The sequence below is a fragment of the Manacus vitellinus genome, unplaced genomic scaffold (assembly GCF_001715985.3).
Source record: "Manacus vitellinus isolate BGI_N305 unplaced genomic scaffold, ASM171598v3 scaffold_15_pilon, whole genome shotgun sequence".
Taxonomy (NCBI): Eukaryota; Metazoa; Chordata; class Aves; order Passeriformes; family Pipridae; genus Manacus; species Manacus vitellinus.
Window position 1 is genome coordinate 5,293,842 of NW_021939122.1, and position 22,363 is coordinate 5,316,204.

The window sequence follows — 22,363 nt, forward strand, 5'->3', positions numbered from 1 at the left end:
AGAGAGGGGTGGCATGTATTAATTGTGGTGATCTACATGACTCCCTGATGAACAGAGATCAAAAAACTTCAAAGAAAAGCAGAAATTACCTCACTGCCTTCATGGAAATATTCCCACTCTCCCAACTCTACTCATCATCAAGTCTGGACATGTATCACACCACACAGTTGGTTGCGCAGGAGGAAGCTATCTCATTCCTGAGAGGTCACGTCTCCCCACATTTGTATGTTCCAAGAGCTTGCTCTCTTCCCTGCACTGCCCTGAAACAGGTAATCTTAACCACAAAGTAGCCAAGGCAGTTCCCCTAATGCATGAGCATGGAGAGATTTTTCTTTGAAAAACCCATGAACGTTTCACCTCTACTCAGAGAATTCCTGGTGATTCTATATTCCATATCAAAGTTGTGATCAGCCTTAAGTGTCTTTTAAAAGCCATGGAAACTTTTTTCTTGATTCTATCAGATATTTGGTCTGCTGTGCTGAAGAGTGACTACACAGCCTGAAGTTGGATCCTGTGTTTGAATAAGAAAGTCTTTATTCCAGGTGAAGTAATATTTATGTGTTCTTCCAGGAAAACCAATACCTCCATCTGTAATGGGAACTGGTGGTGAAGATGGCGATGTTGTTTTGGCACCTACAATGAAGAGGTGAGGCTGGGCTGTGTATTTTGTGTTTCAGAAAGCGCAGATTTTTTCAGCTGGTGACCACAGACATGTCCTGGGAACATGATTCCCAGGACAATCTGGAGAGAAAGCAAGCTTTTAAACATCTCTTACAGAGATGACTTTCTGTGTCTACAAATATGGCCCCTTCCAGCTTTCCATTTTGATCCTAGAGCTGCTAAGTGGCACGTGTCCACCAGAGGGCATGTGGGCCATTTTCTCCTCCTGAGCACAAGAAAAGGTAGAGAACGGTTTCCAAAGCAAGTGCCCTTCCAAAATGGGATCCGGTACTGGCTGCCTTGGCTGTTGTCATTGCAGCTGGGCTGTTGAGGAATGGTACTCAGACAAGTGAGCTGGCAGCAGTAGGGCTGATGTGACTGACTCTGAGCCACTACTGCAGTATGCAGTATGACGTGGGGTTCTGCCTGTATGAAGGGTTAAATGTAAGTCTTTATGGTGCCGTGACTTTATGATTCCCTAGACTTGCATTTCAGACCCCTGTATATGCACATGTGTATATACATCCACGAGAGAGATACACATATGTGCACATGTACACACCCACACTTGCTCACAGAAGTATCTATATCCACACAGGCCCACTCTATAGCTTGCAAAGTAAATTAGTCTTAAATGACTCTTTGGAAACAAAATAAATCAAATAGCATAATAGTACCATCTTTTTATCTCATTTGTTCCCATACAATTAGTAGTTTTACTGCCATGTTGTGACAGGTGACTGTGTTTGACCTTTGCCGCTTGGGTGGTTGGCTGGTGCTCAAACTAATGAAGACCCTTAATGGATTGGCTTTTGTGAGGCTGTGAGCGGTGGGGTTAAAGAGAAAATGGTGCCTTAGACAGAGTCCAGAGAAGATCCTTCAATTAAACCTGAAGTCTATTAGCAAAGAAATATTGAGGAGGTTGAGAGTTAGCAATGATTTAACCAGCAAGTCTTCCTTGTGAGTCGTTTAAAAAAAAGAAAAAAAATCTCCCTGGTTATTTATTGTTGAGTGTGTGGTTGGACTCTCATCCTCTTGGGTGAGAGGGTGGGAGCAGAGCCATTGACTTGGAGAGGCTGAGGCTATTGGGCCCCACACCCAAGTTTGTTAGCCCCTTGCCTCCCACACAGCCGAGGTTACTTTGGACAAAAGAGTGAGGAAAAATAAAGCAATGGCAGGAACAAATGAAGAGTGATGCTGGGGAAGATAAAACCAGATCTCTGAGGTAAATAAGACTTTTTGGAACTTAATTGTTTTTCATGATGTAAATAAATTACCGTGAAAGAAAGGGAGAACCGGCAGCTTCTGGGCAATGAGTCAGAGGGCAGAGCTGAGCTGTAGAGCGTGAGTAATAAACAGAAGTGGAGGGAGGCGGATGAGCAGGCTGGTGCAGGACAGGCAGGGTCTGTCCAGAGCAGCACAAATGGACACAACAAGGAATGTTAGGTGTGAGGGACAAGGAATGGCTGACTTGTGAGAGCACTAGGAGGGCCAGGCCTGGTTACAGCAAAGGGCCAGGGGTCCATTCTCCTGCTGTGTTAGACACTTCAACAAAAATCCTGCATGGTAGATACAACAAGCCTGCTGCTCCACAGGATCTCCTCCTGCCCCCAGTGGCTAATTAGATAGTTCCTGTCCCTTTCAGTGTCAAAGGGACACTGAGCATTTCCCATTCCTTCCAGGAAGGCTTCCTTCCTTTTGTTTTTAAGACTTGGTTAACTTTCAGCCTGAGCATCATCTTGCAGTAGTGTTCATGGTCTTAAGCAGAGCTGAGGCTGCCTCTGGCTTACACTGGTCCTTTGGGTGATACACTGTCCCACAGTTGAGAGGTGGGAGATGAGAAGGATCTGATACAGGACAGATTGAAGCTGATTGTTCTGAGTGGAGAGACCTGTCTTCTTCCCACTAGTCAGCCAACATCTAGATGCTGTTGGGGTGTCCTAGAGATTGTTGGCATAACTGAGACTTTCATTGTCACACACTTCCCCTGCCTCCACACACTATGTAGTAAACCTCCAAGAATTCAGTGTGAGCCAGGCAAAGGCTGAGATGGGACAGGAGGGAACAGTGTCCCGGGTCCTGACAGACGGGACAGATGGGACAACCCATAGTCTCCTGAGTCCTCACATGCCTCCATCAGACTGCCCCATGCTGTGGGCTGGTTTGGCATATTGGTGCCTACATCCTTCAAAATACCTCAATGATCAGGAAATTGGACTCACTTTAAACCCTCTGGTTTCTCCCGAGAGACATGATGGCAACAAAATGGGAGGGAACTAGGCCCAAACTACTTACACAGATGCAACTGGATTTGCCAGGTCTGCAGCCTATTCTGGCTACTGGGAAAGGAGTTGCTCCACTTCAGCTGAATCATCATGTAGCTTTGAAACACCTCAAGTGTAATGACCAGCTATTCCTCTTCCTGGGACATTTCACCTCAACACCATCAGACAGGACTCCAAAACTGAACACCCTTCTCCAAAAGTCCTCAAGCATCATGGCAGGCCCTCAGAGCTATACTCAAGAATTGCCTGAGTCTTCATGTCTTCATTTCTTCTTCATCTATCTATATCTATATCTATCTATCTATCTATCTATCTATCTATCTATCTATCTATCTATCTATCTATCTATCTCTCCTTCCTCATGGAGTAACTCCTTCCCTTCACTTCCACAGTCCTTCTTCCTTTCTTTTTCTTTTCTCTCACTCTTAGACACGTGGCTTCCCCCTCCTACCTCCCCCTACTTTGGGGATAATTTAACATGTTACACACTAACTTTCCAGTAATGGCACTCCGGCTTTTTGAAATTCTGCTTCCCTGTTTTATGGCTGGGCCTCTAATGGTTATCTCGCAGCCCTGCCTCTGGCAATCATGTAAGGAATAAATAGAAGCTGACACAGTAATTTACTTAAATCTTCTCCACACTTTTGCAGCATTTTCCTCCAGAGGATACCCCCGAAACAACAATTATTTGAAATGTCATGCGTTCCTGCCCCTAGGCTACCGACAAATGAACATTAAATCTATTAACAACAAAAAAAATTAAATGTTTACTTTTCTGCGAAGGTAAAGGAGAAGCTGGAGAGAGGGAGGGATGTCTCCAATAAATTTCTTCTCAATAATAAAGAGGTGTAGTTAATGTTCTCTCTAAGCAGAGTCAGCTTGCAGCCCACATCCTATGAGGACAGAGATGTGATGCCACAGAACTACCATGCAGCCTTTGCCAGGGCAGCTCCAATAGCCTCATTTTTCCAAGCCAGGGAGCTCAGTTTTAGGTTGGTATTTTTGCAGATTAAGTAAGATATGCAGTGGGCCAGAAGCCGTGAACACGGTGTTCTCAGTTCTCAACCCATCTGGAGCAGTGAGAGAGGAAGCATTATCCCCTGGGCAAAAGGAGGTTAAGAATATAGCTCATCTGCTTCATAGAAAGGAAAACTGCCCCTACACCCTGCAGAAGGTCTAAGCCGGAGGTAAGGCCCAGCTCCTCTCCTTTTCTGTCCCATGCTCCCACCCCTTTGCTCAGCTTTCCTGAAAACAGGTATGGGAGGGTGGGACCACACGAAGGTGGACTCAGCCCTGCACATGAGCCCTGGTGGAAGATGGTGTGAATATGGAGAGTCACTTGCATCCACTTGCTGTGGATGAAAGTTCCCATGGGGATCTGGGCAAAACAGGCTTAGGAACCAGGCCTAAAGCATGGGGAATCATTTTCCATTCTGCAAATGGGGAAGTCCAGGTCCAGAGTAGGTTAGATGCTCAACAAGATACAGTAGTAGAAACAGAAAAAAGTATCCCAACTTTATTCTGATTGCTTCATACTCTCTTGAAAACACTGTCCCCCTGCTTGAACTTTTCAATTTCCTTGTCCATTGATTCAGCCTAAGGTTCTCTTGGGAACCACTGTGTTTATACAGCCAGGAACCCATCCCTTTGACTTGGAAATCCTCTCTCCATCTGAGTTTAGGGATGTAAAGGAACCAAAAGGATCACAGGTCTTCTTGTGAATGAACTCATGAAGGAAAATTTCTCATCTGATGTTGAATGCTGCAGATCCCACAGAAAAAATTGCTTCTCTGTTCTTTTCCCCTTCTTTTCAGCAAAAGAAGCTTGGGTATAGACCTCAGAACCTTGGAGAGAGTGGCACCTCTGACATGCTGTATGAACCAATTGTTATATGGAGTGTGAACAGAAACCTGTTATCCCCCTTTTGAAGAGGACACATGAATATTTGACCAGCCTTATATTCCTTTGTGCAGAATGGCCAGGCACTTAAAATTTTGTAGTCACCATGGTTCACCGTATCACCAGGTAAGTATGTCAGGTTGTGGGTTTTTTCCCTGTAGACTGGGATCCCACTTTTTGGCACTGGTTCTGATTCGCAGAGCCAGATTACAGAGGAGATATCCACTAGATCTGCTGCATTCAAGTCTCAGTGGAGCTTACTGTCCCAATCCTAATCCATTTCTTCACTGCTGTCCCAGTCCATGTACTAAGGTGCTTCATGATATGTGGATGCTCAGTCAGATATCTGTGATGCTAGACTGCTGTGGCACTTTGCATCAGTGGGAGATAGTGCTCATGTGATGATGTGTATTTGGGAGAAGATCCTCCAAGGTAGCTCTCACAGTCCTATGACATAGGCCTATGCTCTCACAGGTAGTTTATACAGTCTGATCATTCAGGTCTTCTGAGTCCCATGGATCCCCTTGACATTTTGTTTGCTACCTGCTATGATTCTTTAAGGAATAATAAGAAAGATCATCTTCCAAGTGTGTAATATGTGTGTGTCTGGAAGGAGTGAGTTGGTTCTCTACTAATAATCCTTTAACATCCCTGTGTGTTTCAGAAGAGGAAACTAGCTCATCCAAGGAATCAGAGTTTAGCTCTGGAAGAGCAATTGCTTTGGGCTCTTCTCAGGCTTGGTGCAAACACTTTGCCTATTGCCTTTCACTGCCACGACTGCATAGAGAGTGTGTCCTTTGTCATCCAGAGAGAACGGGCTTTGTGGGTGTTTCCCATTTAGTTTCTGAAACAATCTCTCCCCTTGATAAGAAAGAGTTGTCTTCTTCCCCTGATCAGGCTGAGTGCCTGATGTTTAATGATACATAAAGAGCAAGGTAGATATTACATCTATGATCAGTCAGCTCCACAACATACATACGCTGTACAGGAAATCACACAGCTTGTGATTTACAAAGCACAGGCTTCTGAATGGATCTTACCACAGACCTTAGAGTGTACTGTAGATTCTGCAGTATACACTGCAGGTGAATTCTGTCTCAGTATTGCAATGGATTGATTTAAATAGTTCCACTGCCAGCCAAAAATTCTAAGCACCACAGCACATTTATGAGTTATCCTAACACAGAGAAACACCAGTGGTCTAATATATTGGGACGGACTCTTAGATAGCATATAGTATCAATACAAATTAGTGTCTGCCATTATAAACTGCAGGGCCTCAAATATGTTATCTTATTTCTAAAAAAAAAAACTAAGCTGGAACTTGGGAAGAGAATTCATCAGATTACTTTGCATTATTAAACTTCCTTCTGTAATGTCTCCACTTTGATCTCTTCTCTGGCCAGATTCAGATCCCAGTTCCTGATTTCCACCAAGGAAAGTATATAGAGAAGCTGGGTGCCTGCACTTTTTTTAAAGCTTTGTAGCGTGTTCTTGTGCTCTCAATTCCGGATAATGCTGGATCCCTTTTATCCAGCCCCTCCTCTTGCCCTTTCAAGTGCAAAGAAGACTCCTGTGCCCCCCCATCGAAGTTAAAGGGAGGCTTTAGAGAGGAAGGCTCAGCACGCTGGGGCTCTTGAGCCTGTGTTTAATCTCTTTTCCCGTTCCTCTGTGCCTCTGTGGCTTCCCTGCCAGTTTCTTTGTTGCCAAGTTTCTCATTTCCTTTTATTTGTGTGTGCGGGAGGTTGCCAGGCTCACTGGAATGCAACTGAAGTCATCTTGAGGGGACGCGCCTCGGCCCCCGCCCCGGGTGATACATGACCTGCCTCAGCCTGCTCGCCCACCCCGGGCAGGCTGGAGTGGGCTTTCCTGGCTGCAGGCAGCAGGAGAGCCAGGGAGGGCAGCGGGACAGCAGAGGTATCCACCGGCTGCTGGAGCTGGCTCGTGCAGGGCTGGTGTGTTGGATGTCATGCAGGGTGTGAGGAGGATGGAGATCGGGGGAAAAAGGATTGAGAGAGAGCACCTTGACCTCTGGGCTGCTGTCTTGCTTGGAGAAGGAGAGCAGAGACATGTGCAGACTTCAGCAGGGTCAGGGGGCCTGGTCTGTCTCAGTTCCTGCCTAACCTCAGGTGACCTCAGTGCAGTGCCCCAACTCCTGCCCTGTTCCACCGAGTGACGCTGGGCTGAAGGTGTGGCCTTTATCTGCATGCTGGGATGTGCTCTCAGGATTAATATGGGCTTCATTAGGCTCACGAAGGAGAGAGCTGGAATCAGACTTCAGGGCCAGACATAGCTCTGAGGAATTCATTGGTCTTAACAAGTGACAATAGAGACTGTGTTCATGCTATTTGCCATCCCTCCATCACGAAGGTACCTTCCTAGAAGACCTATATGTCAAGGAACATGGGAAGGGGATGTCCTGGGTGGAATGACATTAAGTTTGTCCATGGGCCCTCAGCCTCTGACTGTGTAATGTTGGAGGAATGGCTATCAGCTGATCAGGCACTATGGGTCTTGTTAATCCAGATGCCAATGTATGCACTGACTTCTAGGCTTGACCTTGGTTCTGCCTTGTGGTCTGTGACATACTGAAACTAGGAGTCGCTCACTAGAGGAGTTCCCCAATGTAAAGGAGAGCAAAGGTGTGGGATGATTTTGCGTAGGATGGGCCTGGAGTGTCTGGAACTGGCAGTTTGCTGTGTAGCAATCTGCAGCAGTCCTGTTTGGGGCTGTCCCATGGTGCAGTGTTGAGAACATTTAAGTTTTGGTGTTATTTTCTGCTCATGGGCACTGAGAGCAACAGTGATGATTAAGAGCCTTGCTCAAAAGGCTCAAAAAATTCCCCTGTGGCTGTGAGTGGTTCTTGCTGTACTGCACAGACCAGTTAGGCTCCTGGACGCTCTGGCTAACAATCAGCATATCACTGCCCGGGTATCTGCCAAATCTCCCTGCTGCTTTGTTCAAGGAGCATTTGTACTGCCATTGTCTCTGTTCCCTTTGGACAGGCCCATGGGGTTGTGCAACTCTGAGTTTGTGCAGCGTCTACCTGGATGTAATTGTTTTGGCTTTGCACCTAGAACAGTCTGTCAGTCCACAACACTGAAACTCCTGCAGGAGACCTGGAGATTGCATCACATATCAAGGGGAAGACTGACTGATAAATATATTGCAGTGAGCAGAAAAAAGAGTCACTTGTAAATACCCTTCTATGCTTTGTTGTGGTGCTGCTATTTCAACCCAATGGTTTAAGTATCCTCGCAGAGGGGCTTCCACACTTGAATTTTTTTTCAAGATAGTTCCTTGCTGTACATCTGTCAGTTCCCGAATCGCTTTTATGGAGGATTCCTCCAAACTTTCCAAAACTTTTAAAAATGAAAAATGTGTTTTCTTAACTAAGATATTGTGAAGAAAGCTTCTGATAAAGCCACTGTCTTATTCTTGTGTTAGAAACACTTTCAGTCAAGAATATTTCAAGAAGTTTCAGTTTTTGCTATATTCCTTTTCTATTCTGTCTTCTTTTATCAGATCTTTTCATTCTTGATTTTCTTCACCAGGATGACTTGCTATAGGATAGCAGAGCAGAAGGAAAGCACATCATCTAACCCCTCTGATTCTCCCCTGCTGCTGCTTGGCATCCACATATACTGTGTATTGCAAGAGAAAAGCAAGACCTGGAAACAATCTGCTGAGGGTTTCAGATTCTCTCTGTTCCTCTCTTCCAGCCCATTAGGTCAGAAAGAGAATGACTGTCAACAAGTGTTTCATCTGGAACTGTAGTCCTGGGATTTCCTTAGATTTTTACCACAGCTTGAGCTGAAGACTAGTTTCCAACTATCAGTCACTCTTGGCTGAACCTCTATTTTGATTTTTCAGAGCTGACTTCCAGCCCCTGCTCCTTTATAATACCTCGTTTGCACTCATTCAGGGTGTGGTTGGATCAGGCGCCAACTTGGAAGAGGTTCCCACTTGTGCTTGTTACTGTGTCTGGACACAACATGGCCCTAAACTGCGATGCAATTATTCCTTGAAAAGGGAGGAGGTTTTGTAGGGCATTGGCCTGGACCAACTTCTGATCAATATTTTAGAGATTTCAATAATAAAATGAAAACCAACCAGAGAGTAGCAAATTCGAAGAAGGTTGCAAATCCTTTGGAGGACAGGGTTGTAACTCAAAATAGCTTGATATGCTGGAGAAATAAACTAAACTTAGTTAACTCAGTAGATGCAAAGGCTCAGTTTACATCTGATTAAGGAATGGGGGAACTAGTGCATTGTCTAGGGGGGAGGGTAGAGCTTAAACTGTGTGGGAGTCACTAATGTTGCACTCTTGCAGTAAGAAAATGTTAGGGTCTGCATTTTATCAATGCTAAGGTCATTGCTGAGACACAAGAGGTCCCAGCAGTTCTCTGGCATAGTGCAATGGAGTCTTATATAGTGCTGAAGGCTGCCATAGGGCGGAAAAACAAGGCCTGTGAGAAAAGGTTAAGGAATTGTTTTATGTGAAAGTGGACGAGAAGACTATGCGTGTAAAAAGCTCAGTTTCCCAGGGTATAAGTGAATGATATCAAGAAGCAGGTAAACAACCATTTTCTCTGCCTGCCTGCTAACAAGCAGAAAGAAACAAGTATCCCTAGAATGGAGGGAGGTGATGTAGTAAAAGCCCTTGCTAACTGATGGAGAATAGAAGCACCAGCAGAGATCACCACACAGATGCTGGAATCTTGGCTGAAGGTGCTTCAGAATATACCTCAGCCAAGGATGGTCTGCATACATCTATCTCAACAGGAATGTAACTGGGTCATTGCATTGCCTTTTTTTCCCACTGCTTTTTCTGCATCCTTTTCATCTGCTTGAAAGCTGACAGATCAGTGGGAACTTCAAAGGAATTTGTAGTTTGAGGTTTTTCCTTTTCCCTCATGGAAAACCTCCAGAATCAATGAAAACATAGAGCACATGCTATGTATTCCCCCAACAGAAAGCAACGCTAGCAAGCTGTTGGGTACAAAATGCTTTGAAATTTCCTGTTTGGAAGACAACTGATTATCAAACAACTGTTATATCGTGCAACAGAGATCACAGTTCCTCTGGTTCTGGAAAAACTAAGGATTAAACAGGCTCCTCCTAGGGGAGGGATCGTTTGGGACAGGTGTCCCCTGCGGAGCTGCGGTACAGTAAGCCCATGATTCTTTCACCAGTCACCAGCTCCTGTGTTCCAGGCCAGGCCATTGGCAGCTCAGAGCTCTCCCCTTCTCCCTGCAACCCTGGAACATGCATGGCTCGTTAACAGCAGCCTGGCAATCAGAAGAGCCTGCTATGGCGGCAGCAGCTTTTCCAGAGCTGTCCCAGGGCAGGGCAGAGGCTGTTTGCCAAGGTGAGGTGCTCCCTGCAGCAGGCTGAGATGGAGAGGGCATTGCCTGTGGATTGCCTCCCATTGCCTGTGGGAGAGGGCATTGGTCCTCACCAAATGCAACCAGCTGGAGCAAACTTTGCTTCCTTGAAAAGTGCTTCCACCTTGCAGTCCTGCCTGCCCAGATAGTCACCCTGCTCCCTGATGCATATGCAGCCAAGTGCCAGGGAGCAGACAGAGGAAGAGCCATCTGGCTTCTACCAAGCTCATTCCCACGTTGGAGCTGGGGGAGCTGCTGGAACAAAAGATGGCATCACTTGGGAGTGCCTGGACTAGAGAGTTTGTGAGTACTGCAGGAGTCTTAAGCTTGCTTCTTCCACGCTCATTGGCTTCCCAGCAGCAGGTTTCCCAAGCTGCTGCGCTCATGTGTGTTCCCTAGTAGCTGAGCTGTGGTCTCCAGCCACTCTCCCTGTCAGGGGGACTTCTGCTGGACTCATGGAAAACAACATATTTTTCCCCTCCTCAACCCACACTGCTGCCCTTGTGGTAGGACCATATGGGCCACTCTCATGGCTAGGACACCTAGGACAGCCTTTGACAAGGCTGACAGAGCCAAATCCCGTGGTGCCGGCTGAGATTTTCCTGGCTCAGGTTCTGCTTCATTCCGTGCTAACTCCACACAGCTGGGCTGTGTGGGGCTAGTCACCAGGGAACAGAGGCTGGCAGAGATGAATAGAGAATGTGAACAGTTCCCTTGGTGCCCTTTTCCCTCACTCTTGTTTCCCTCTCAGCAGGGGGAAGCAGTCTCTGCGTGGTCCTCTGCCGATTGCATCGGGGAAAGTCATTAAAAAGAATTAAAAAGGAAACAGAAAGAGACGGAAGACGGGGGAAAAAACCCAACTAAACAGCCCCAAACAGTTATAAACTCAAACAAAAGAACAACAGGATCTTCCTGCTCAAAGGTCTGGGCCACTCTTACCTTGACGGCAAAGGACAGCAGCACTCCAGAGATTTACTGGGAGAATGGAGGAAAGCCTTGGCTGTATGTCTGCTGGGGCAGTGGTGATATGGGTTGTGGGGCTGGTTGTGGAAGCTGTCATCTGATTGTTCAGATGGGAAAAAATATATATCTACAGAATTAAATTAATTACACAAGGTTGAATCATCCATCTGCTGAAATTGGCAATGGTTCGGTATCTTGGCTTTTGGAGAGGGAATAGTGTGCAAGGTACCATCCTGGGGGGCAGTGTCTCTCCTCCATTTTGCTGGGGGGAAGCATCAGCCTCTGTTCGCAACTGTTCTAGCTGGGGAGCAAAAGAATGGGATGGAGCACCTGGTTCCTCCTGTCCTGTCTCCAGGGAGGATTTGAGCTCCAAGGTTACACAGTTGTGTCTGATCTGGAAAGATCTGGTTTATAATCCAAATACAGTACTATAAAGGTTTTCCCAAAATAGTTGCCTAAATTTTGAGTCTGTATTGAGATACAGAAGTCTGGGCTTTTTTGGATGCCAGCCACTCACGTGTTCTGAATTATGACTGAACATGGCCAGTCATCTTTAAAAGGTTTGATATTTGAGTTCTGGATGAGTGCTTGAAGCCTAGAGCCTGTAAAACACTATGGAGGGCTGTCCCAAAATCCTCACCATCTCCACTTTCCTCAGCTTCTGCTTCAACACCCGTCTGTACCTGCCTGAACATGTCGTGTTAGGACTCTGTGACAAAGACAGAAACTTTAAGATAGCAGTGAGATAATTTTTGCTGCAGTAAGAGTGGCCTGCAGGCTGGGGACAGAGATGGTGATGGGAGAGCATCTGAAGATTACTTGAAGAATCTCATTCTGAAGCCCTACGGGCCACACACTTGCCTGGGTCTGACACAGTCACTGGTTCAGGTTCCTCCTCAAACCATCACAGAAACCGCAGCGTTTCCCCCGGGTTTATTTCTGCATGCTTCAAATGAGTTGGATTTTCTCACCCAAGTATTGGCCCCAGGAAAGCTCCTGGACCATTTTCCTATTAGCCCTCCTTGCTAGTGTTTCGCTGAGGCAGTTTGTAGCTGCAGATGTTCCTGTGCTTTGGTTACCAAGGCTTAGGCTACAACTGTTGCAGAAATCCTTAATTCTAGCACAGTGGATCCCCATGAATATGGTAGATATGTTTGTTTATGTCTCACCTAGCATACCACAAGCTGAGACGGAACTCAAAGGGGCTAACACTGGGGAGGTTTGGATCATATACTGAAATAGGTTTAGCTGCTGTGCAAAGTATGTTTTTCATTAGTGGTGCTTTTAATAGCTTGCATTAGTTTATTTACATGTACATTCTGGCATATACTGCTGTATATTAATAGGGGTCTCCACATTTATATGATTAGCTGTATTCTTCTAGGTATAACTGTGTCCGTGTTGTTAAAGCTTGAAGGTTTATCTTTATACAGATTACCAGTATTGGGGTAGTGTCGTGTTTCTGGGATGTGCTGAGGTGTGTATTGTTGTGTGCTGGATGCATCCCTCCCTAGGGGTGTTTCTGTGGGGTGTTTTGAGGCATTCACTCTGCTCGTCACCATGGGGACAAGCGGGAGGGGGGCAGGGGGGAAAGGAACACAATTTGTATTTCTTAGTGTTGTGTGATTGTGCTCTCACAGTGCCTCAAAGTGAAGGTGCATGAGGAACTACATACCTCTGCCCTGCGTGTTTCTCTGTGACAATAATATGCACGCACACATGCACTTGCACATACAGGCACACACCCTCCAGGCTCCAGGGCGTGTAGGAGAGAGTGTGTGTGTGTCTGAATGCTATTTAAATAAAAAAGAAAGGAAGTGAATCAGGGTCGTTTCCATTTTAATTGTAAAACAGATAAGCACTAAACACTTTGAAAAAGTAAATGACTTGAGAATAATTACTATCTATTACTCTGCGTCCCAGGGGGGCAGTTGGAGGAGCCCAGATGGCTACAAAAATGGGATTTAGCAGAAAATTGAAGACATTATTCACCGTAACACATTATCAATTACCTTCATATCAATTACAATAACCTTACATTAGAAGAAGGGCCAGGAGACTATCTTCAGCCCCCAGCCTGAATAGTAATTGCACTACCCCTATGGATGGTGTGTGTATGTGTGTGTGTGTGTGTGTGTGTGTGTGTGTGTGTTAGAGAGTGGGGGGTGCCACAGGGTTGTGCAGGGGTTCTGGCAGCTCCCACTGCTGGGAAGAGGGGAGGAAGAGGGTGAAAGCTGCCCAGAATAGTTTTTCCTCCCCTTCCTACAGTCACCTCATGGAAGGTTTTCTTCTGTCCTATTTGTGTGGTCTAATAGCTTGAAGGGCAGCTCATGTGGCTCCTTCCAAAAAATTCTGCTTGGCTTGCCATTTGGGATGTTCAGGGTCTCTGTACAGACACTACTGTTTCGCACCAGCGTCCCCTACTTTCCTCTTCCCCCTCTCAGCCATTTCAACCAAGCTGCTCAGTTTGTTAATAGGGGCTGTTGTGCAATCTGAGGTTCTTTTCTGTATGATCTACCTTTCTTGGTGTAGCAATCTGTGCAGGAGGTGGAGGCCCTCTGCCAGACCCAGATGGGGCATCAGCTCGTGTTTCCTGTAAACACTCACAGAGAGATCAACGCAAGACCTTTGATGGCATGCAGAGAGGAACCAACCAAAAACAATTTAAAAAATCTCTCCTCTTCCTTTTCTCCAGAGATGGTGGAAGGTGTCTCAGGGAGAGCAGTACCAAGGCTGCTTCAACAGGCTGGTAGCATGAAGGTAACTCTAAGGACATCTTGTTGCCTGTGGCTGTGTCTTGTTGCCAGCTGGGATAGCCCTTGGAGCTGGTGGTATGTCAGTGCTTCTAACTGTAGCTGGCTAATGCTTCTGGCTTGCCATAGTGCCATTTTGAAATTCTCCATCCTGGATCTGGACTTGATCCAGCTGTATACCTGAGTATACATGCAACACCCAGATCTAGCTGTTGTGATCCCATTCTCTGCTGCAATCCAAACAGGTTTCACTGCCATGGCATCCTGGCCTGTGCACAAACGTGTGTGTAAGATAAGGATTCGGACACATCAGGGCACTTATGAGTTAAACGGTTGGTGACACTCCCTCTAGTCTCCCCCCTTTCCCAAATATGCACTGGAGTGTCCAGTGGGTTAGTGCAGAGAGGACTAATTGCTATTAAAAGGCTTTAATCTGGGAGATTAGTGCTGGCTCCAGGCGGTGTTTGCACATGAAGGAGATGTTTCCGATGAGATGAACTAGAATTTGTCCCTGCTGTTTTGTTGATAGAAAATCATCTTCCCCTTGGTTTTTTCTCTTTATCTCTGTCTCTCTTGCTTTCTTGCTCTCTCTGATCATTTTCTTTTGCCTTTTCCTTGAAGTTGAGCTGAGAGCTTTTTTATATCTTGGAGTGGCAGTCCTCTTTGACCTTTGGGGTCAGTTGTTTTTGCACATTCGTACAGACATGCATGTGTGTACGCAGAGATGTGACTGGAGTTTCCTGATTCAAAGTCCTGCAGGAAATAGATCCTGATCAATAGAAGTGATGATAAATATATTTTTCCTTTGCTTGCTGTTGAGCCTCTTGTGGGTCAGAGGGGCCTGCAGAACCCTTCCTATAAGATGAGTCAGGCCAGTCCCCTTCTCCTGGGCAAAGACTTGATCCAGAGACCATCAGGAAGAGGTGTTGCAGACTGAAAATCTTAAAGCTCCCTGCAGAAGTAATTAGTGGGAGGTAATTAAAAGATTATGTATGGGAAGGTATGGAGCATTACTGGACCTCTGGCATGACCCAGGAAATGTCAGTATTGACTTTGATGAACATTAGATCAAACTGAATGGAAATTATTCTGATAACATGCCAGATGTGTCCAGAGAGCCTGTCCATGAAGGAGACATATTTGACCTGGGAACACAGAAATCTTTGTTCTATACTTGCTGGAGGATCCAAAAGCGGAGATGCTTGTTCTGAATTTACTGTTTTCAGAAATCCACGAGTGTCTGTCGGGTCTGACTATCTAGACAGGTAATCCCTGCTGTGCCTAGTGTCCAGTTGGAATTTTCACAGCACCCTTAGGAAGTTAAGTGCCAATTCCCGTTGAAAAGCACAAAGGAATAAATTCTGTTTACGTGTAACTTGAGTGGAAGGAACCAAAGACTTTGTATCCCAAAGAATATGTGAAAACTTTATCAGAAAAGGAGGACTTGGGTAGAACACAAGGTTGCATGGTCCTTCTGGCCCAGAGGGTTACCAGACAAAAGTTATGAAAGAGAAATGGTAAGAAGGAATGAGTGTCCTCAAATCAGTGAGGCCAAGAATCAAGGGGAGAGTTGGGCAGGGAGAAAAAAATTGGTTCAGGATCTGGGTCTTCCAATCAAAGAGGTCAAGACTTCCTAAGAAAGAATTACTTTTATGCAAAGCACTTTTATTCTTCTGTGCACTGTCTGAACACCGTGGGCTTTGCTCTTTTGCAGGATGCTGCTGGAATATTCCATCAGACTGCACTGTCATTATTTTTGCCGTAAGTATGTATTTTGAGGAGGTGTAAATGAGGCACTGGGAAAAAAGAGGGGGAAATTAAGTCACCTTTGTATTCCTGGAGGCTGTTTGGCTCTCCAAAGGCAATTGTGGAGCCTGTTGCTTGGCAAAGTGGTGTGGTGGTGTGTTGTTCTTTGTTTTTTTTTTAAAGCATCTGAATCAGATGTGAAATGTCACAGCACTGTCCTTTTAGAACAACTTTGTAGTGGGCTGCAATTTTGTATAAAGGTAGTAATTTCTCACTCTCTTTCTCTCCATGCCCCTGCCTGAAAATCCAGACTGTTACTGTTAGCCAGCAGGAAGGCAGACCTACTGCTCATGTAAATTGCTCTAGTTCTGTTGTTTGCCCTTGTTCCCTCAACTTTGCAGATGATGCTGGTGTAACCAGAATAAGGATCTGGCCTCTAGCATGTGTTTGTCCCATCTGCTGTCCAGCATGTTAATTTTCATGGAAGACACAAACTTGCACGGACTGTGATTTTAAGGAGGGGCCCTTTTTCTTTTCAGGAGCCAACTGCAAAGCCTCAGGGGCCAGATTCTGAAAGACAGTCAATGCCAAGATCTGGAGGAGCTGGGAACTTGTGTCCTGGCAATTTCTGGCTTGTGGTCCTATACTGACAAGACCATAAGGAAAGAATCATGTGTTAGGCATTTTTGTAAAAACAGTGATGATGTTAAAATTTTGTTGGTAGCAACATTCTTGGGGGACCAGGCTTGCAAAAAAGGGTTCAGCTGAACCCTTGAAAGAGGCCCCGAAAAATCCTCAAGGGGGTTAGAAATAGTGGAAAAGGGAGTATATTTCCACCGCCATTGTCAACTAAAGTAAAAATAATGATTTCTCAAAAAAGAAAAAAAAAGGAAGAAAAAGTAACAGGTAGAAGTGAAGGGATTTGTTTCTTTGACTGTTTCTCTTTAACACTTTTATTTCAATAGGAGCAGAAATATGTCAGGTGATGGCTCAAGTGATTTCTTCTTCCAAGTATTTGATGCTGAAAATGTTTACAAATATTAATAGACAGGCTTCTTAACATGCCCAGTGATCTTGTAAGTCTTGTGTTTTGGGTGCAAGACTGGCAATACATGAGATTTTCTAAATTATTAAACATGATATTAAAAAAAAAAAAAAGAAAAGAAAGAAAGGAAAATAAAAGGGCCAAACCAAAAAATATAAAAATATTTTGAAAGTGTCCCAAAACTGAAAATTTTTGAGTCCACCTCAAATATTGTTTATTGTGGTTAACATTTGATAGGATACATTTCTTGATTGTTACTGCTCTTATCCAGTGCCTTACTGTGTATTTGGGTGGTAGTGTTAGTAACTCTTTATTTTTATTACATGTTTTATGAAGTTTCTGCAACTCTTAGAATCACGTGAGGATATGACAATATCAGTGGTCCATTCAGTTTGTTATCTTATCAATGTTTCTGTTCCAAGATGAGCATTAAATCAGAATAAATAGCTTGAGAACTTATTAGAAGCTTAACATTCAGAAGGTACTCAGAATCTACGATGTAATTAATTATTTTAATGAATTTCAGTGAAACTTCTGGTTTTAGCAGATATGGCATACCATTTTTTAATGACTATGTTGAAAATATCACAGATAGGCTTCTGGTCACTTTTAAATGCTCATGGAAACCGATCTTTTATTGTATGTATCTCACTGCATGGTTGGAACCCCAGGGATCTACATCCAGGGCACTTGGAAGGAGCTGGCCACTCGGTGTTTGGAGAAGTGCTTAGAGCTTTCCACGTGTTGAACCTCTTCAACTATACTGGTAAAACTTCCACTTGACTTCAGAGAAATTTCAGTCATGTCCCACATCCAGGAGTGCAGTCCAGTCATGTACATGACTTGCACAGAAGTACCCCTCAAGACCATGGGAAGGCGTGTTTCTGGGGAGGGAAGTGCGCTGATGTGTGGAGTAAGCAGAAGAGATGGTGAATGGTGCAGGACCAAACTGGGAACAAGAGACTTAAAGGAGAGATATGTAAAGGACCATTGTAGAAGGTGGATTCCAAAAAATGAAAGACTCTAACACAGGCCTTGGAATTGGTCAGCTCCATGGACACAAGGCAGCAGGGAGCTCACTCCGCAACTAACTAATCTCTTTTTTCCGAGCTGGAGCCAACCAAGGATGGAGCTGCTTCTTCTAGCCTGCCAGTGGCCTTAGAAATTTTAAGGAAACCTGAATTAAACCTGGCTTCTGATGGGTGTTTTGCCCTCCCAAATCCAATTAGTCAATCACAACTTTTCACTTAGCTGCAATGACTTTAATTGGATCAGAATAACAGCAGGAAGGATAGAAAATGGCAGGACTTTACTTAGCATACAGGATGGAGCCTTGCAGCAAGGATCATCATTATCTCTAGCACAAGCTGTAGAGTTCATCAGAGGTGTAAAAATTCCATGAGCAGACCACAATATTATGTATGAAGTATTTTCATCTTCTTATAAGCTGTAAGCATCCACATGGAAAGCTGTAATAGGTGTGGTGGTCCAGCCTACTCTTCTCCTGTGTGTGTACTTCAGCCGGCAGACCTTGGCTGCATGCAATACCTCCTTTGCACTTGGTGGTGTGAAGGGGCTTTTGGACAAGTGAAAGGCCAGTGAATGTCCTCCAAGTCTTTAAAGCTGAACACAATCTTAGAGCTGGGTAGAACTGAGGCCTTTGGTGAGTGGATTATTTTTGGACTGCCATTCAAAGGTGCAGGGGCTGTAGTGAAACACAACAGCTCTAAAATATGCATTCCTGTCATGTTAGTGGACCTGGGGTAGCACCACCAGTTGAACTTTAATAGCCAAATTCCAGGGTATTAAGACAGTGACAATGCATTAGCACCAGCACAAGACTTGGCAATGACAGAGATGATCTAGCAATGCTACTAATAAGAGCTAAACTTCTTCTGAACAGATGTGTCATTGGCTTGCTCACTGGGATGTGGGAAAGAGGAGACATGCCTGTCACAGCCAACATTTTCCAAGTATAATTTGGAATGAGATTTTGGAAATTAAAATAATACTTTAAAAGATTCCAGCTTAGTGATTTCTTTTTTTCCTGCATTTTACTAATCACAGTTGGTGATGAGCAGCATATGATGAATACAGCAGCAAGCAAAACTTAGAAAAAACATGAGGAGAAAGGCAACTATTTTCCTGCTTTCTGTACAACTTAAGGAACCTCCCTTCTACCAAAGCAAATTTCATCATGTGGGCCACACTCCATGCATACTGATGCCACTACATTTCCAAGGGATGCCTTGCAGCCTCAGTGAATGTTGATCTGGATTTAGCCAACATAACAGGGATCAGATTTTTGCCCACTGGGAGCTGTCAATGAATGCAAAGTGTGACGTAGTGCTTATCTAGCATGCACACGAGGGACCCTGCTGCAAATCAGGAATGACTTCACTAAATCCAGTGGAGCTGAACAACCATAAATGAGCAGAATGAGGCCCACGCATTATCCCAGGCTAGCAAGCTATCTTTAGCAGGCCCTAATGAATTCAGCTGCAGCATGTAGTCATTAATCCCAGCGGAAGGAGCAGCTCACCATTACATGACCTAGGATTTCAAGAGTTCCCTATTAATGCACTGGGTTGCTGTCCTAATGCAGAACCCCCAGTGGTTCCAGGTGTGGGGGAAACATGCATTATCCTGCACCTGGCCAAAATCTTGATAAGGCTCTTTCAGCACCTTCTGCCCGGGTAAGAAGGGAGGAAAGGCTGGGGTAATAGATGGCACACGAGGCCCAGAAATTGTTTATGATGCAAATATGTTTAAAAGCACTGCCTTGCCTCCTCTGGGAAAAGGAGTTTAAAATTGAAGTCTAATGATAACAAATGATTGTTAATGAGTTGTCTAAACATAATAGATGGAAAGAATTAAAAGCCTAGAATAAACAGGGTTTCATTAAAGAACAATAAAGGAACAACACAAATTTCATATTTTAGAATAAATGGGCCCTTGTGGTCTAGCTGGGAGTGGAGGGAACTGAGGTGGGTGCATGGACTGGGAAGGTGAGCCATCTCCTGCCTGGATGTGCTCCCTGGACACAGAGCTCTGGTGGCTGGGCAGTGCTCGCTGGCTGGAGCAGCTTTGCAGTGGCTGCTTAGGGCTTCACTTCTGCACAGCTTGCACACGTGCCCAACCTGCAGCACAAGAAGAATTCCATCAGCAATCCCCAGGTACTTGAAAGCAGGCACTTGCTCAAGTGTCCTGCTTAAGCACCTCTCAGCACTTTGAGATGGAAGGGAAGATGGGTTTTGCTCAGAGGTGTTCGCAGGCAGGGCTAACCCTGGCACTGGAAACCTCCATGACCTCCATTCAGACAGTCCATGTAGCCCTTCCTTACAGCACCAAATATTGGTTACAGGGTCCACAGGACTGCCTGGGGAACTCAAGCTATTCCTAAGTGAGTCTGTAAAAGTTGCTGGAAAAGGCAAGTTCAAACCAGCTGTGTAACTATCTACAGATTCTCTTTTAAGCCCTTCAGAGGCAGATCTATTTTTTTAAGAGCCCACAGATAAAATTAAAGTTGAAAATCACTCCTCTAGAAAAGTGTGCTACTGAGAATGTGAAATTCTGCAGAGATTTCACAAATGGTTCATCAGAGTGTTAGATGCCAAGAGCACACACCATATTTCATCTCAGTGTGTGGCAGATGGCATATTGTGGATAGATTTGAGACCAAGATTTTATTAAGGACATGTGAAGAGATGATCGATAATTCCTTGGTGGGTTTGTTTCCAAGACTGTCTGCGTTTGACATGGTGACATTATTGTTATTTGTGTTTAGTGGGGAACTTTGAAATTTCAAAGTTGTTTTCAGACTTTAGAACAGACCTCTACTTAAGGTTTCATTTTAAATCATCCTCCGGATAGGAGTAGTAGTCTGCAAACCCCTTTTAAACTCTGGGATTTGATTTAGCTTTTAGAATTTTTCATTAAAAGGAAATAGGTGACAATAGACAAAACCTGAAAAGATGTGGCAAAAGACATCAATATTTCATCAGGAAACATTGCTTTTACTACTATTTTACTTATTTATTTTAAAAGGCCCTTTTTTCTCTAGGAATTAAAAAGAAAAATAAAGACAAATCTCAGGACTCTTCACCCCAACCTCCCATTTTTCGTTTGTTGGCTTGGAGATCTTTTTTGTATTTCAGAAAGGATTGCATGTTCAGCAGAGTGTATGTGAGAGCAGGAGGTTTTGCTGTGGTGATGTGTCTGTGTTTCAGAGGGTGTCCATGTCCAAGTGTAATGTACTTGTCTTTACTGTTATGCTGATGGTGGATTGCAGATCTGACAGGTTCTTTCTGTGTGTTTGTAAAGCTGCACAGGACATGGCACTAGAGCACCCCGATCTTGAGAGAAACCCTGGAACAGCCCTAACATTCAGCTGGGGCTGGCTTCTGCCTTTGTTCCTGTTAATTTGTACTTCGCCCAGTGATTGGTTTGCCTGAAGTTGCTGGCAATACTTGTGAACTGTGCAACTCAAGTGCAGGATAAACCAGGCTTGAAAAATCCAGACAAGAATTAGAGCTGTGCAGCGTTAGAGCTCAGCAGTGTTTCCCAATGGGAAAATGACTTTCCCACGACAAGGTGTCTCTCTTTTTCTTGAGTAAAAGTATGAACTTTGTTTTTGGAAGATGCTACTTGGCAGTTTCTGTTGAATCTGGAAAATGATCAATTTTTCAATATGGATTTAGAAATTTTTCTTTAGAATTACCTAGAAAAAGTATCCCACCTCCTCTCTTCAAATCAAGGAAAATCAAGGTTACAAATGAAACGAGATTTTCCGTAGGAGGAAGAATGTTGCTTGGCATTTTTATTAATAAGAATTAGCACTAATATTTTTATTTTTACCCTTTGTTAGTAGTATTAGTATGGGTATCTCCTTGTGCATTTAGGCTTAATGTAGTGCAGTCTGCTTTTCTGAGGACATTTGGTCCTGCAGTTGGGCATGTGAGAATTTGGGGTCCTGCTGTACCTGTGACATTGTCAGTGTTAAATATGACTGGGCAAAGGCATTGAAAGAGATGTGTGAATCTTCAGCCATATTTGCATTGAACTCTGTACATGACTGTGTGGGGAAAAGACAAATCCATATGGATATCATGCTAGTCCTTCAGAAAGGAGGTCTGGTAGTTGACAGTCCTGCTCCTTGGCATCTGATGAAGTTTCTAATCCAGTGAGAGAAGAGGGAAACTTTCCAAATGCTTCTTGTGCAGCTGAACGACATAAAAATGCAGACTGGGGGTTCATATCTGAGCCCCTTGGAACTAAGGTGTTCTCAAGAAAAACTTGAGCCAAATGGACCCAGTTTCCCAAATAGCTCAATTTTGGCAAAACTTCATTTGATTAAATGAAATTATATTAAAACATTCTGACTGGCTTTAGGGAGGGGTATCACAAGCAGCAGTTTGAGACTTGATCTGGTTAGTCTGATGCCTGACATCACAGACAAACAAAATCCACTCCATGATTTCGTACACAGAAATGTATGAATCCAGCTGGATGCCTGTGTTTATTGAGCCTGCATCCACAGGAGTGTGCTTTGCTGGCTGAGTAGCTTGGGTCACACCTCAAGGGTCTGTGCCGTGTGGGTTTGACTATGCTGTGTGGCACCCAAAG

The 22,363-nt window shown here is 44.5% G+C and overlaps 1 long non-coding RNA gene across 1 annotated transcript; it reads left to right on the forward strand.

Annotated features, from left to right (window-relative positions):
- The first annotated feature begins 9,564 nt into the window (after nucleotides 1-9,564).
- Nucleotides 9,565-13,987, forward strand: LOC108639006. The gene is made up of 3 exons (XR_001920195.1): nucleotides 9,565-9,605; nucleotides 10,983-11,233; nucleotides 13,890-13,987. It is a non-coding gene; the product is annotated as an uncharacterized LOC108639006 (long non-coding RNA).
- The last annotated feature ends 8,376 nt before the right edge of the window (nucleotides 13,988-22,363 follow it).